The sequence below is a fragment of the Solanum lycopersicum genome, chromosome 1, assembly GCF_036512215.1.
Source record: "Solanum lycopersicum chromosome 1, SLM_r2.1".
In the NCBI taxonomy this organism is placed as follows: Eukaryota; Viridiplantae; Streptophyta; class Magnoliopsida; order Solanales; family Solanaceae; genus Solanum; species Solanum lycopersicum.
Window position 1 is genome coordinate 69,120,784 of NC_090800.1, and position 17,068 is coordinate 69,137,851.

The 17,068-nt window shown below is 34.5% G+C and overlaps 2 long non-coding RNA genes across 3 annotated transcripts; both read right to left on the reverse strand.

Moving 5' to 3' along the window:
* Window positions 1-320: 320 nt before the first annotated feature.
* On the reverse strand, window positions 321-2,667 carry LOC138348841 (uncharacterized). The gene is made up of 2 exons (XR_011221451.1): window positions 1,221-2,667; window positions 321-520 (listed from the first exon to the last, which is right to left on the reverse strand). It is a non-coding gene; the product is annotated as an uncharacterized lncRNA (long non-coding RNA).
* A 4,837-nt stretch (window positions 2,668-7,504) lies between these two features.
* On the reverse strand, window positions 7,505-16,859 carry LOC104647585 (uncharacterized). Of its 2 annotated transcripts, none has more exons than XR_011221452.1 (3): window positions 8,091-16,859; window positions 7,721-7,900; window positions 7,505-7,628 (listed from the first exon to the last, which is right to left on the reverse strand). It is a non-coding gene; the product is annotated as an uncharacterized lncRNA (long non-coding RNA). The 2 variants fall into 2 exon arrangements; XR_741671.4 differs by having other exon boundaries at window positions 16,084-16,858.
* Between the last annotated feature and the right edge of the window lie 209 nt (window positions 16,860-17,068).

Genomic DNA, 17,068 nt, shown 5'->3' on the forward strand with positions numbered 1-17,068 from the left:
ACTTTTGGACATCCAGCAACACTTTTTAGGGGCTTCCCAAAAGAAGTGTAACCTTTGACATCAGGCAACACTTTTTAAATGTTGCCATCTTTGGCTACACTTAAAAGCGTTGCCTTTTCAGATTTATTGGTCACACTTAAAAAGTGTTGCCTTTTATTGGTCATCTATTGCAACACTTTCAAAGTGTAACTTTTTATCTACCTAGAGCAACACTTACAAAGTGTAACTTCAACATTTATAAGCCTACATGTAGCACAAATATATATAATATATTTACATACATACAAGTGACCTAAAACACAAAATGAACTAATTAATAATTAAATTGAAGCTATATATTTCAAATAAACTTCGAGAAATATTTCATGTACAACCAAAAGATAGTATGTGTTGTGTACATACCCATACTTATACATCAATATTCTAAATGTGTACACAATAAATCAAATATGTATTTAAAATTTTACAATAGTTCAAAAACTCTTCATCATCCACTTCAAATTTGATCACCTCCATTTCCCTACACAAATAAGATATTGCATTAGGGTTCAAACTTCATAAGAAACAATATAAAATATCTGGTGTTATATAATAACCATGATGCACGCAAACAACGTTAACTGCTTGAATATCAATTCCTCTAGTAAACAAATCTATTCCATCAAGAAAGAACACAAAATTAAGAAATTAATCAATTAATCAATTTGAAATTTCAGCTATAACGGAAAGCGTGACGGACCGTCGTAGAGATGATGGTCCGTCTTGCATATTCGTCATGAAGATCAGAGAATTAGCAGAAAAAACGTGTTCAGCTATAATGGAAAGCGTGACGGACCGTCGTAGCCATGACGGTCCGTCCTGCATGTTCGTCATGAAGATCAGAGAAGTAGCAGAAGAAACTTGCAAGTATGGGACGACGGAGTCCATGACGGCCCGTCATGACCACGATGGATGACCACGACGGCCCGTCATGACCACGACGGCCCGTCATGACCACGACGGCCCGTCATGACCACAACGGTCCATGCTTCATGATAGAATTCACTAAATGAAATCACTCAAGTATAACAGTTATAAGGTACTTTATGTAGAATGGTTCAAATATAAGTAGATTTTCATAGATAAGGTTATTATCAACGTCCTATCTAGATTTAGCAAAACTAGTATTTCATTGGATATAAGATACAGAGGATGAACAGAACAAATGATAATGGTGTTACCTTTCTTAAGATGTGATCTCGAAGGGGATAAAGCTTTCTCTTTGTGCACTTTTACTTGATGAAGTAAACTTGATAGCTATATCAGAAAGACACATCCTTCACTAACTGCATCAACAAGAGGAGTTAGTAACTAATAAACCCTATTTAAACAAAATCATTTCAATGTGATGAAGTTTCTGTGAGAATATGAAGGAACAACTCAATTTGGGAATGATTCAACGAGAATATGATGGAACAACCTCTTCACTGCGGAGGGAGGAAAACTAGCGGCACCGACGATCGAGGTGGATTTCGTGAAATGTGATTGTTGTGGATTGACGGAGGACTGTACTCTGGCTTACATAGAGACGATCCTTGAGTGGTATCAAGGAAAATGGATATGCGGACTGTGTGCAGAAGCAGTGAAGGATGAGATGATGCGATGTGAGAGGTTGATCAACGCGGAAGAATCCTTAACTCGTCATCTCCATTTCTGTAAGAAGTTCAGTTCGTCCACTCCTCCTCCAGATCCGACCATTCACTTGATCGCTGCAATGAGGCAGCTTCTGAGGAAGAGCTATGGAGACCGTGTTCTTCAATTTGGGGAAAAGAGTTTTAATGTTTTCTTAAGAATTTTTTCAAATAGAAATGGGAGGGAGAGTTAAAAATGTTTGGAGGGAATATAATATTTTAGTGAAAATTTTAAGGCCACACTTATAATGTGTTGTATTTTCAATTGTAAAAATAAAACACTTTAGAAGTGTGGCCATATATATAAATAGGTGTTGTCAATTATATCATATTTAACAACACTTATAAAGTATTGTTTATCCCATTAAAGAGTACACTTTAGAAGTGTTGCTAAAATTAATGTAGCTAAAAGTCAAAATCATTGGCTACACTTTAAAAGTGTTCCCAAAAGTATTTTAGGCAACACTTTATAAGCGTTGTCAAGATTTAGTGTTGTCGTAGACCTAAAATGGTGTAGTGGTTCATTAGTAAATAGAAGCCAAATTCTAGATTTGTACTTTTTAGGAGGAAATCTGGTGACTTGGAGGAGTAAAAAAACAAAATGTAGTATTCAGATCAAGTGCAGAATCCGAGTTTAGATCTATGGCAATGGGAGTTTGAGAGTTGTTATAGTTAAATATAATCCTTGATGATTTGAAGATAAGATGGGAAGGACCTGTGAGGCTATGTGATAATAAATCTGCAACAAGTATAGTTCATAATCATGTACAACATGATTGCACTAAGCATATTGAGGTAGATAGACATTTCATTAAGGATAAATTAGATAGCGGACTCATTTGTACGCTATTTGTATCTACAAAAGACCAGGTGGCCGATGTTTTAACAAAAGGACTGTCAACTAATGTGTTTCAAGATCTAATAAGTAAGCTAGGAATGGAAGATATCTTTTCACCCGCTTGAGGGGGAGTGTTGGCTGATAGAGTATATTCTCTAGATCAAGATTTGATCCCCTAAGATCTCAAAGATAATTGTTGTAATCTAAAATATCATTTTCTTCTTTTTAGTAGAATATATGATTTATTAGAATCCCAAATTTGATGGGATCTAGATGATTTTATTCTACAATCTCTCATGTATATAGAGTCTTATATATGAAATAGAAAGAAATGAATAAAAAAATTATTCAACTATCTTATTCCACAATAAACAATTACGAAAAGTAAGATGAGTTTAGTATTAAACATTTGGTAACCAAAGTTGTAAACTAAAGTCTAATTCAACAATTAACAAAAAAAAATTTCTGAAGTTGTTTCAATAATTAGCTGAAACTAGGATTGTGTTCCCCATAACATTGCGTCCAATTTTCTTTAATAGTTGAGTTTAATGAAATTCACTTCCACAAAATACATGCGAGTTAGCTATATCTAACACTTCTTAGTCTACTCAAATAATCTTCACTCAAGTCCTCTCGTTTCTAAAGTTGTACATGATTTACCCTCGCATACAATGGTGTTAATGTTCTTTTCTGTCAAACTTAAACCTTGACTCTATTTTGTCAGATTAATTTAACTTTTTCCTAAGTATCATTTTTCTTCCTAACAAATGATAGATACAAGCTCACTCTAATGTGTGCACTCATCAGAACACATAAATAACAAACGCTAAATTACAATTTGTAAACATAAATCATTTTTCACTCGTTTTATGAAATTACAATTAGAATGATGTCATGGATCCCACAACCCCAATTGTGGTATTTAGACATGATTTCACGTAACATTCAGAAATATCAAACGAAAACATGTTTAGAATGTATTTACGAGAATAAGCAAATCAACAAGCCACTTCGATAATTCAAGAACCATAAATCCAAACGTCAAAATTAATTCAATGTTCCAATCCAAACTCACAAACTGAGAATAAAGGAAACTTGTTCTCTCATCAAGATAATATAAAATAAAACATGAAAATAACCTAATTAATTCAAAAATAGTAATTTAAAAAGATTCCTACTGGAATTAGGACTAAAATGTTGGGCACTTCACGGCCACTTCTACGATCTATCAAGGGCTTCACGATCCGTGAAGCCCCTCATGGTCTTCACTTCGTATTTCAGCAACTTTGGATCTTCAAGGTCAACTGGATAGGTACTATTGGCGACTCCACAGGCCGTCATATGTACCACGATCTGTCAGATTGTCTGTGGTCTTTACTTGGTCACTTCCCATTTAAGCTTCTCTAGAACTAAGTACTGGATCATCTTCATGATCACCACCACATTCCATTATGGTGGCCACGGCCCATGGGGTCTTCCTGATCTTCACTTGGTTGCTCATGCACTCAATCTACCCAAGGCCCAAACATTGAATCACACTTCACGAGCACAACCACAGACTGTTATGAGGACCACGGTCCGTGAGGTTGTCCGTGATCTTTACTTGATACAACCCAGTATCAACTCCTCCATACCTTCATACTGGACATACTTCAGGACTCGCACCACAGTTTGTGACAAGGACCATGACCCATTTAGGTGCTCATGGTCTTCACATATATCACAATCATTTTTTTCCCTCAAAAGCACAAATCTATTTGCACATTCAACAAACACATCAAAGCATATATAAATGCACTCAATTATAGTATTAATTTTTAGTTTTCAAGCATCAAATGTGCCAAGATTTTGCGGCACATCATTTTACTCCCCTAGTTGAGTGAAAAAAACCATGTGCCTGCCCATTGAATAAATACCAGTTATTTGCTACAAGTCTCCATATCATACAACAAAAATATTAGAGAACCCCATATTTCTTAGAACTTTGACAACGAATAACTATGAAACTCTATCATAAGCCTCCGTCATATCAAGCTTTATGATAACATTAGCTAGTTTACCCCTTAGTCTAATATCTGTCACAATTTCTTGAGTTGGTAAAACATTCTCAATAATATTCCTTCCCTTTACAAACCCTGATTGGTTTGTAGATATCAACTTCGGAAGAATCGTCTCCATTCTATCATGAACTATCCTGGAAATAATTTTGCTGATAAAATTACTCAAACTAATAGGCCTCATATTACAATATTTATTAGCATCATTCTTTTTAGGAATAAGAAATAAATTAGTATGAGTAATTGATTTGGGAAGATTGTGACATGAGAAGAAAGCTTGCACCAATCTCAATAAATTAGTTTTCACTATATCCCAACAAACATGATAAAATTTTCCTGGGCCACTAGCACTGTCCCCATCCATACTGAAAACAACTTTCCTGATCTCTTATATGGTTGGTGTTGATCATAAATTAGAATTAGCACCCTCATTTGAAAATTTTGGAATGTGTCTCAACGGGGAGAAATCAGTAGCATCTCTCCCTTGGGTGTGAACTGATTATAACAGAACCTAATAGCTTCCGAGGCCATGAGACCATCCACTTCCTAAAAATTTCCTTTATCATCTTGAATCCTCTTCAATTGCAACTTGTTTATTATTCCTTTTACCAAGATGTGAAAGATTCTTGTGTTCCTATCGCTTCCTTTAAACCAATCAAAACCAGCCTTTTGTTTCCAATAATCTTCTTCAAAATGGAGATACTTCATGAATTCTTGCTTGTGCCTTCTGCATAATAATTTTGTTCATAACAGTAGGGTCTTCTTTTAGAAAATGCTCCTTTATTTTGACTATGTCTTCTCCAATAGATAGTTGCTTGAAAATTTCTCCAAAATCTTCCTTACTTCAGTGCTGTCTTTACATTCTTCAATTTCTCCTTAAGCTCAAGAAATAGTTATTTGAATAAGAGGCATGTCAATTTTGAGACACAACCTCCTTAAAGGACTCGTGTTTTCTCCATAACTTGAGAAATTTTGAAGGTTTCTTGAACTGGGTAGCATTCTCTTCAAAAGTTAATAACATAGGAGCATGGTCGGATATTGTTCTAGTGAGATGTTCAACTTCAAGAAAGTAAAACCAATCTTGCATCTCTTGATTTTATAGAACTTTGTCAAGTCTTTCAAGAATACAATCATCTCCAGTCCTTCCATTCATCATGTAAAAAGACCACCTCTAAAGTGGACTTCTATGAGGTTACAATTCTCAATGCAACATGCAAAGTCTGCATAATCGGCAGTGACCACAGGCAGTCCCCAATCTTCTCTTCCTCATTCATAACTAAATTGAAATCTCCCCCAATGATCCAAGGGTCGTTGATCCTATTAGTCAAATGGTATATATCATCCCACAATGAAAATCTTTCCACAACATCACATTTGGAATATACGAAAGTTGTAAAGGAAATCCTGTTAATACCTTGGTTGTACATTTTTAGGGTGACCTGTTGTACAGTGTCCATAATTATCTCTACTTCCATCCCATCACTAGTAAAATACCATATCTTACCATTGCCATCCGATCTTGCCATTTTCATCCCTAATCTTCACTTATGTTTGTTAATGTGTCTAGCATTCTGGAATGGCTCAAGAAGTGCAATATATGTAAACTTGTGATGTTTGTTCAACATTCGTACCCTTTGAAAATCTTTCTAGGTTTTCACAGATCTGATATTCCTAATAAAGGATTTCATGATAATTAATGAATGGTTTTGCAAGTTCCCCTCTTTGGTAGTACTCTGGTAAGTTGAATAGTTTTTGATGTTATCTTGTTTTTTTTTCTTTTCTAGAAGATTTAATTGCTCTAGGAGTGACATATGCCTCCCTAGCAATTCTTTCCATATTCAGATCAACCTCATCATCATCCTTCTTGTTATGTTATTCATCGTCATTTATAATACGATCAATCTTCAACTCGTCTTCAAAAGTATAAGAAATTATTTCATGCAAAACTTATTGGGGATTCAAATCTCACATGGAATAGTTGATTGTCCGTTGAATGTAGTATTGTTGGTATCTCAAAAATTGCCATTGAATTTGCTTCATGAAATCTTGATTTGTATCACCTCGTCTATCTTCTTCAATATCAGTGTCATTTCAGAAAGGGTTCTTCCGTAGCTAATGAACATACATAGAATGTTTGTCATGATCTTCATTACGTCCTCTTTGATTATCCACGTGCTACACCTTTCTTTCTGTTATTGTGGAATGAGTTTATGTGTAGCATCATTCTTTTATACATCGATTTCTCCACCATTAACTATATTACTTGATTTCTGATTGTGATTAATGACTCTTTCAATTGTTGGTGATTGATCAATAGCTTGTTGAAACAATCTGTAATATCCTCATGTTGGGAAATAAATCCAACATTTGGCGTCAAAACTTCTCCTTCCGGACTCATCGCGATGTTTCTTGCATTTGCAATAACATATTGTAGTAATTCCCCAAAAGATGTCTTATCATTGACTTTATGCTCCACTTTATTTGATTTATCATAAACATCATGTTGCTGCATATTTTTCGCATTTTGCCTTAGAATCTTGTTGCCAGAATCATTAACAGATATGTTCTCATCAATCTTTGGGGCTGCCTCATTAACCTCTAATGTACTAGAGATATTAATCACTTCTTCGACCTCATTAGTGCATTAAATTTGTTACCAACTACTACATCCTTAGCGTTTGTAGTTCTCACCCTACTCTTGATGGTTTGTTGTGGTTTCGTGATACTCTTCTGTCTTTCACAACTATCCAGTTACATGGATTTCCCATAACTTTGGAACTGTACAACACTACTAAAAGAAGGCCAAAAAGAGACCTGGAAAAGAGACCTCACAAGGTCTCTTTTCGGAAAAAAGAGACCGAAAAAGAGACCTCAACGGTAGGTCAGTAAAATGCAGGTCACTTCTCTTTGTAAGGCTTGACAAGCACCCTAGCATCACATACAAAATAAGGATTTCCTTTGGCAAGAATGGTCTTCACAGTCTCCGGATAAACAAATGTAACAAAACCAAACATCCTCTTTTGCTGATATGGAATCCTCACATCTTGAACAGGCCCATAAGTGCTAGAAAATCAAGAATAACAAGATTAAAGAAACCAAAACTTCAAAATGAGGGGAACAACTTTAATACATTGAATTTTTCAAACCAATAATACAAGAAATAATTGGAAACATCCTCTTCTTTGAAAGTACTATCAGCTGGAAATGTCAAGTAAATTTGCCTTGAACCTGGATTTGTTATTCCAACTCCACCATTCAGTCCAAAATCCCCTCTTTCAAAACGACTTCTGCTCAATTTGTGCATGTCATCACCCATCATCAATGCAGCAGCTGCCCTGTAGAAATTTCACATCAAGAATCAGTCCAAAGTTCCAATTTTTTTTAATACCATAATAATAGTAAAGCTTTAAGAATCACTGAGTGAACTAAAGCTTCTGGGCCAAAAGCTAATCTAATGAACCTCAAACACCTCATCTCAATAATCTAACACAGTTAGTTTCAATAACCAAAAATAAATAAATTTACCTGGAGTGGGAACGCTGCTGCTGAGGCGACTGCAAATGGCGGAGATGGAGGCGGCGCGACCTCCACCTGCTGAAGCACGACTGCTGGCGGCGGAGAGCTGGCGATGAGCGATGAGAGAGAGAGGGTTGATACAGAGAGAGAGATTCGGCGAGAAAGAGAGACGATACAGAGAGAGGGTCGACGAGAAAGAGAGAGGGTCGACGAGGTCAGTGAGAAAGAGAGAGAGGCGGTCGACGAAAAATTAAGAGAGAGGAAAAAAAGAGAGCTATTTTAATTTTTGCTAGGTTTTTGGTTTTGTTTAAGAGACCTCATGAGGTCTCTAATTTTATGAGAATTAGATTAAAAATTTAAAATTTTTAAATAAGTCAGCTAAAAAAAATATATTCATTAAATTGACCTCACGAAGTCTCTCCTACATTAAAAAAATTAAAAGATATTAATTTAAATGGCGACCTCATGAGGTCTCTTATTATTGACCTATTTTTGAGGTCTCTTATTATTGACCTATTTTTGAGGTCTCCATTTCTAGGTCTATTTTTTGCCTTTTTTTAGTAGTGCAATATTCTAGCATTACCTTTTTGAATAGGAGTCACTCTATTTAGGATAACCTCACATCTTCTTCCATATTCTTTGTTTTATCGTATCACCATCCTTCATCAAATTCAACTCAGGATTAATTATTCTACACTCTTCTTTATTATGACCATGTAATCTATATTCTACACAATACTTTGGTATATAGTCATATATGATGGTAACTGTTTCAAATCTAACCTCCCCGGTTTCCTCATTCTCAATATCCATTATCATAGAATGTGGAAGATCTGCCAAAAGGTCCACCATCACTTTAATCCTAGAACAACTTGGCCTAGTTTTACTGATGGTTACCATATCTAATTGCAATGGCTTGCCTATAGCTGAAGCCAATGAAAACAAGGATTCTTTCACAAAAAAGGTAGGCAACAAATTTGGGAAAGAGATCTATGTTATTGCTTTTGTTGTCTCCTCATCAATCTTAAATCTGACATCATAAATTAAGGTTCTCATTATAAAATAAAAACCTTCATTGCATGTGATGTAGTAATCTCCTTTGGATATCAGATTAACAAAGTATTCCATTAGAGACAGTCTTATAAATACATGACGACTGCGAAATAAACCAATCTTACAATCCCCTTTGTTGACACATTGTAAAGGGATTACCTTTCTAAGTACCTTTGGATTTGGCCAACCATACGAGAATTCACCAATAATGGCATATTTTAGGTCTTGAATTATATTCATGCGATCCAGTTCTACCTCAGTCCATTTAATTATTGGATAACTATTAACCATATTCACTAGCTTGTGGAGGATGGGCTCAATAAGTGACTTATGCAAAATTTGGGTCTCCACCACTCTACATGAATCAGCATATTTAGACTGAGTTATGTATGGATTTTTACCCCACTTTTCATTGTTCGTACATGTCAATGGATTGAGTTCACATAAAGGAGGAAATTCGTAAGAGATGTGATAGTTAAAGGGCGACTAGTCATCTGAGATGACTAGCCGCCGATCACAGTAATCATAGGCGGATTAGGGTTCATGCACATGCTCAATGTTGTTTACAAGCTCCATTAATGGAGTTGACAGGGTATCAGAGCCCTGTGCGATCCTAGGGAAAGTGGAGTCTTCTAGTGAGCATGTTGAAAGCAGCAGAGGTGCCTTGATTCAAAGTAGAAAGTCCTTCGAGTCACTAATACGCATTAAACTCTTCCAAGCTAAGATCCATGGAAGACATATCTGGAATAACTAAAAATCCGGAATCAAACACAACACAAGGAAATTCAACTAGTGAATCAATGATCTACATAGTTCCTACTATTAACCGCAATCACCTGCTAAATCTACAAACAAATGACACTCCAGGTAGCTCTTTCATCTCTCTTTAGCTTACAGGCTCAGAGAACTATGTTATTTGGAGTAGATCTATGCTTATAGGACTTGTAGGAAAGAGTAAGCTAGGTTTTATAGATGGTTGATTCCCTAATTACAAATTTACTGTTGAACTGTCTAATATCAGGGAGAAGTGTAATGATGTAGTTCTCTCATGGATTATGAATGTTGTTAAACCTGAAATACTTAGTGATATTGTATATAATGGTGATGCACATATATTTTGGTGTGATCTAAGGGAAAGTTTTGACAAAATGAATGGAGCTCATGTATTTTAGCTTCATAAAGAAAGTCACATCTTAACTCAAGGAACAATGCTAGTTACTGATTAGTATAATTCACTCAAAGGACTTTGAAATGAGTATAATTTTATTATGCCTTGTCTAGGATGAAGTTGCCCTGAATCTAAGAAATTTCAAAAGCATTGTGATTATCAAAGAGTGCTAGAGTTCCTAATGTGAACGAATGAAACCTACTCAATAGTTAGGTGTCAAATTTGATGCAGTCTCCAACTCCTTGTTTCAACAAAGTTTTTTCTCTGGTTATAGATCATAAAAGCCATACTTAGCAAGTGCAGGTCATGAAGTCTTTCTTCCTTAGATTGTTTAGACCATTGCTATGATGAGTCAGAAAGGAGGAAGCAATGGTAACTCTGGAAGAGTTCAGTATGATAATGCCTCGTTTGGACATCAATCTGGAGGGAGTGGTGGCAATCAAGGTAGAAGTCACTATGACAGACAGTATAACCCACACAAACCTCAGAAGTCACTCATAATTTTGTGAAGTCTATGGATTCAGAGGACACATCAAGGATTAGTTCTTCAAGATAAAAGGATATCCAGTTGGGTGAAAATCAAAGAAGAAGTCTAGTACTGTAATTTCTTGTTTTAATCATGTTGAAGCTCCTAATCCTATAGGATATACACACATTGAATTAAATGTGCCCAAAAACTTGCAGTATGCATCTCCTGCAACTTTCATCACAGTAGACCGTACAATCAGATCATGCAACTCCTAGCTAAAAGAAGTGATTCTAGTGGAGATTTATCAGCAAAAGTTGCCACAGCGGTAGAATTTTATCTGCACTAGTATCCAAGCATGTAGATAAGGAGTGGATTATTGACACAGGAACTACTAACCACATAGAATTTAAGGATGAATTATTAAATCAATGCACTATTGTTCCTATATATGAAAGAAGGCAGGTTAATTCACCTACTGGGAATGTTGTTTGAGTATCACGTATTGGTAATACTACTGTACTTGGGAATCATGTAATTGGAAGTGTTCTCATTATGCCTGACTTTAAGTGCAGCTTGTTATCTATGTCGTAATTAACAAAGAAATTTAACTGCATGGTTGTGTTCTTCCCTGAATTATGTGTTTTACATGATCTCTCAAGTGGACAGATCAAGGGGATTGGTAGAGAAGATCAAGGGCTGTACAACCTCAAAGAAGATTTCAAACACTCAGCAGCAAATACATCATGGACTGTAGTACCTATGCCTAGTAATATTGCCTCCAACACTCTTTAACAAAGAATACTAGGACATGATCCTGTGGAAACAGTGAAGAAATCATCAAGTATAGATGGTTTAGAAAATGTAATAAGTCATCCTTGTACTATCTGTCCATTAACTAAGCAGTCAGAGCTTCCCTCTCCTATTAGCAGTCACACTTCTAAAGAATTGTTTGAACTAGTGTATTGTGACATTTGGGGGCCTACAGAGTTCCCACTCATGATGGCATGAGGTACTTTGTAACTCTTGTTGGTGATTTTTCCAGGTTCAACTAGGTATTTCTCATAGCTTTTAAATCAGACACACTAGTAGTACTTAGAAATTGGTTTGTACAAACTTAGAACTTTTTTTCTATTTTTGTAAAAATTTTAAGAACTAATAATGGAAGTGATTTTTTCAGTTCTGCTTTTTAATCCATGTTTTTATCTCTTGGCATATCACATCAAATTACTTGTGTCTATACTCCTCAGCAAAATAGGGTAGCTGAGAGAAAGCATACAACTATTCTAGACATGGCAAGGGCCTTAAGATTTCAGGTTGATATCCCTTTGTGGTTTTGGGGTCAGTGTATGACTATTGTTGTGAACATCCTCAATAGACTACTGTCTTACAAGTCTCTCTTTGAATTGTTTCACTCACATGATCCATCACTGTCTCACATAAGAACATTTGAGTGTATATGTTATGTTACTTGTATTAAGGTTCTTGACAAATTCTCCCATAGGGTCATTATTGCAGTCCTCTTAGGCTACTCCTCCTCTCGGAAAGAGTATCTTCTTTATGATCTCCACTCAAAGTCCTGCTTGATGATGTGCTTCCCTCATCACATGATCATCCTACAATCCCTACTCCTGTAGAGTTCATACCTCCCACTACCGTGCCTGTGCTCCCCATCTACTTCTGAAGCCTCTCTTGCATCTGTTGCAGAACCCTTTCATTCCCACAACCTACTCCAAATCCTCTTGTTAGGAAGTCCTCTAGAATTGTCAAACCACCCTTGTGGCTTCAGGGTTTTACTACTAAGTCCAAGACCAATTCATGAGCTTATACTATTTCAAACCATGCGTCTTGTAATCATTTGTCTCCTTCACATGTGTTCATACTTTCTCTGTAGTCACAGAGCCCTCTTCCTTCAAGGAGGCTTCCCTTGAACCTCAATGGGTTTAGGCTATGCAGCAGGAGATAGAAGTTTTGGAGAGTTATCACACTTGGTTAGTAGTGGATTTACTGTAGAGAATAATAGAAGAAAAATATAATCAGAAATCCTTCTGCTAGCCCAACATCGTTAACTAAGATCGGAAGATTTAACTAAAGAAAAGGAAACTAGAAACGAGAACTTGTTTATGGAGAATCCTTTTTTATTAAGTTATTCTTGGTTTGCTTGGGTTGATTACAAATGTACAATATCATCCCATATTTATACTAACATATGGATTGTTCTAGATACTATAAGCTTTAGACTATTCTATCATTTACTACAAAAATATCTTCAAGAAAGTTCTAGTGAACTTTATCATTTTTCACACTCCCCCTTAAAGTGATTTTTGGAAACTACTGTTTCATTTATGAAATAATATTTTATTGTTTAAGACTAGTTTAGAGTCGCTGCTTAATTTTTGGAAAATCAAGAAAACTATTCTTTCAATTGACTAAATCAGGATATCAATTTGAAAGAGTTTTAAAGGGGGGTCGGGGGTTCTTATTAATATTTTCGTAAGGTTTTTACGACACCTAAAATATTCGTTAACTTGCTATTATTTGACGACTAATTTTTTTGGCTAAAAACATAACTTGATTTGAATTGAAAATTTTAGAAGTTGTTGGAAGTGAAATATAGTCTAAGTGAGACGTCTAACTTGCAAACTTTATTATTTCAAAACCATTGGTTGGATTCAATTGATTTAGTTTAAATAGTTAAAATACGACGGTATCTTGCTGGGATTTGAGTTTTCCGACTCTAAAACTAATAGCGAATACGAACAAGAAAATAAGCGGTAAAGTAAAGAGGGAGGGAGAGAGTTGGGTCCAAATCCTGTTTCTATCCGTTCTGGAGCGGTATTTGGACCTATTTTTGGACCTTTGGCCCAATTTTTGTCACCTTCGGTACATATCCTAGACTAACAAGGTAGATCAATAATTAAATAATGGAAAAATTTTCAAAATGTCAATATTTTGACATTTAATAGGACTCAATGTCAATACTTTCAATATTTAGTAAAATTGTCAAAAAAAAATTGTTAAAAACAGAAAGGAGAAATTTAGGGGAGACAAAGAAAAAATTAAAAAGTAAGAATTGCTTAAAAGTCTTATCGGTTACAAAAATTCAAAAACAAAGAACTAATTGACAATTTATCAAAATATACCAACTTTCATTTTTTTTCTTCTTCTTTCACCATGTTCTAAAAAACATGCCTATCACCATTATTCTAAAAATTCAATATTCAATTTTCTTAATATTTTATTTTGTTTCTAAACACATTTATTTACCATACATTATCATATTTGAAGCAGTTTATTCTACTAAGGCATCATTTTGACGTTATGAAATTATAATTTATCTTTAAAAATGTCTGAAATTTTATGAAGTTATTTGGTCATCATGTTAAGGTTATGAAGTTTATGTATCTTCTTTTAAGAAATTTTCTAGTATTCAGAATACAATACTCATATATTCATGATATATATATTCATCCATCTTACATATGTATTTTATTTTGCTTATTTCCAATATCAGTTTGTATACCAAATAGTTTGTATTTAGATTTGATTTTGCATTCGTCCTAATGTATACCATAAAGTTTGTATTTATATTTGATTTTGTATTCTTCTGAATGTATACTATAAAGTTTTGTATTTTTATTTTTATTTCGTATTCATTCTCGATTATAAATAGGCAAAATACAGTTTATTTATGTATTCATCATAATTGCATCAGTCTCATAGTTTTGTATTTTATTTTGCTCATTATATGTTTATACCAACTAGTTTATCTTTGATTTCGTATTTATTCACAATTAAATAATCAAAATACAGGTTTGTATTTAGATTATCATTTTGTAAAAACAAATTTGACTACAAACTACAGAACATTCAAAATACTTTCAAATACTTTTGCGAAACAACTCAATACCTAAATGCTAATGTGGATTCTATTAAATTTGGAATATAAAAACAAATCATAAAAAAAGATCGACAAAAATTATTGTAAATACTAAAAATCTGAAATACATAAATATTTGATGAGTTTGTTAACAAACTCACATAAAAAAATGACGAAAAATCCTCAATACATACAATCCTAAAATTTAACATAATTTGTGATTTTGAAAACAAATTCTCGCAAAATAAATGATGAATTCAAACATGCCTTTATCAATTGAGAGATTTCTTGATTAACTGATAGATCTGAACAAATTATTACGCACTTGAATAATTAGTTCTTCTTCGACAAGGAGAGAGAATAATAGTGAAATTTTGATGAAAGAAAAAAAAGAGAAAAGTGAATGATGGAGATGGTGAAAACTAAAAAATTGATGAAAGAGAAAAGTAAAAGATGAAAAATAAATTTAATGGTACTAAAACATAGGAAGAAGTGTAAATGAGTAATGGATGTAGAATTTGATTCAAAGTTGGACTGTTTTGAGAAATAATATTTGAATACAAATTACTTTATAAAATATTGACATTTTGACATTTTCAATAATTATTTTAAAGTGTAGATATTTTTACTAATTAAGTTAGGGATTGTGACTAGTTTGCTAATTTTTCCAAAAAAAAATTATGGATGGTGTCACTCACAAATCAAATTTAATAAGTTATACAATAACAAAGAAGCAGAACATGCATTTAACAAACCAACCATATTGTATTATTATCTAGGAGTATCAAGCACAACACATGGTCTTATGTCAAAATGTAATAAAAATTCCTAAATCTTTGAATTTATTTGAATATTATACTAGCTATGTGATAAACAAATGGACGAAGTTGAAACTGAGCAAATCAAGCATGATTGAATCCAATAAAATTAGCAGGAAAATATTGAACAAATTGTGTTTTAACTTAAAATATCTCATTCAATAAATATGGTTTCTTAAGGTTGACATAACATGTAAGCCTCCTGGGACAAACACACACACACACACTCCAAAAAAATGCATGAGAAGCTACACTAGGAAATCAGACCACAAAAATCAACCTTCTGTAAAAAGAAGACTAACATTTGATTCTCAAACTAATACATATAAGGCAGATAATAACCAATCTCTTTCAAACTATAGACAAACAATTTATAAAACCAGTAGAGCAGTGAGCCAGTGACTAAATTTAATGTTGATATCGAGCCATGATTCAAACTTACGTAACAATACACTCTTATCACAAAGAAACATAACATTTAGCTATATTTGAATATTAAAACAACAACTCTATGTCACCATTAAGAAAAAAAGTCAGAAGAGTATCAAAACAGAAAACTTCAAACTACCGGACACAACAAGGTGAAGAGGAACTTAACGAAGGTAAAAGGATATTACCTTTTCCGAGGCAGCGAACTGAAAAACGAGCTAGTAACGGAGCTTCTTCCAACACCACAAACTAAAAACTCCAACGGAAACTTGGATTGTAAACAATTGACCCCAAAACTCCGGCAATGCAAACACTATCGTGTTAAATTCTTTTGTCTATTTCTATTTTGTAGTTTCAGTTTTCTTCTATTTTTTCTATCTAAAGCCAACTGATTCCATCTTTTTCTCCAAGTTTTTTCCAACCTTCTCCGCCAACAATTTTTTTTTCACCCAAATTTTCCCTGCTTTTCTAACTTTTTTTTTCTAACCTCATAATGGAGAAGAAGATACTATTTATAGATGAAATAAGGTGTGAAAAAGAGGGGGGAAACAGAATAGATTTTATTTCGAAATTCAAATCCCTTGGAGGATAAGATGACAGTTCAAATTGGTACAAATCTCCAATGGATAGAGAAGGAGAACCATTCGATTTGAGCCAAGGACGATCTTGCAAGGAGATGCCTACCTAGAAGATTCGTGTACGGATGATAAGGTGAGGAGAGAGGTCCAACGACTGGACTCGGGTCGCTGGATTCCCTGGGATTTTTGGGTTTCAAATTGGATCGATTTGCTGAATTTGCGTTCTGGTTCTCGTGAAGAAGAAGAGTAGCAGGGGTAGGGTGATGTTGTTGTTTTTGTTTGGACCGTAGTCAACGGACCATAACTGGTTCCCCGCACCGGAACGCACCGGAACAGAACCTGTGGATCGGTATGTTGACCGGTATCGGGATTAACCGTACCGGAATTACCGGGATGAATAATCAGTTCCGTCCCGTTCCCCTATATATCGGGATGGAACTGGAACGAACCGGAGTGGACCGGGATGGAACAGGACGGGATAAACGGGACGATATTTTTTGGAATTACGAAAATATAATTATTTTTTTTATTTTTCTAAGTACAAATTAATAGTTTTTAAATTTATACTATAATTTTTTACTTCAGTTTATTTTAA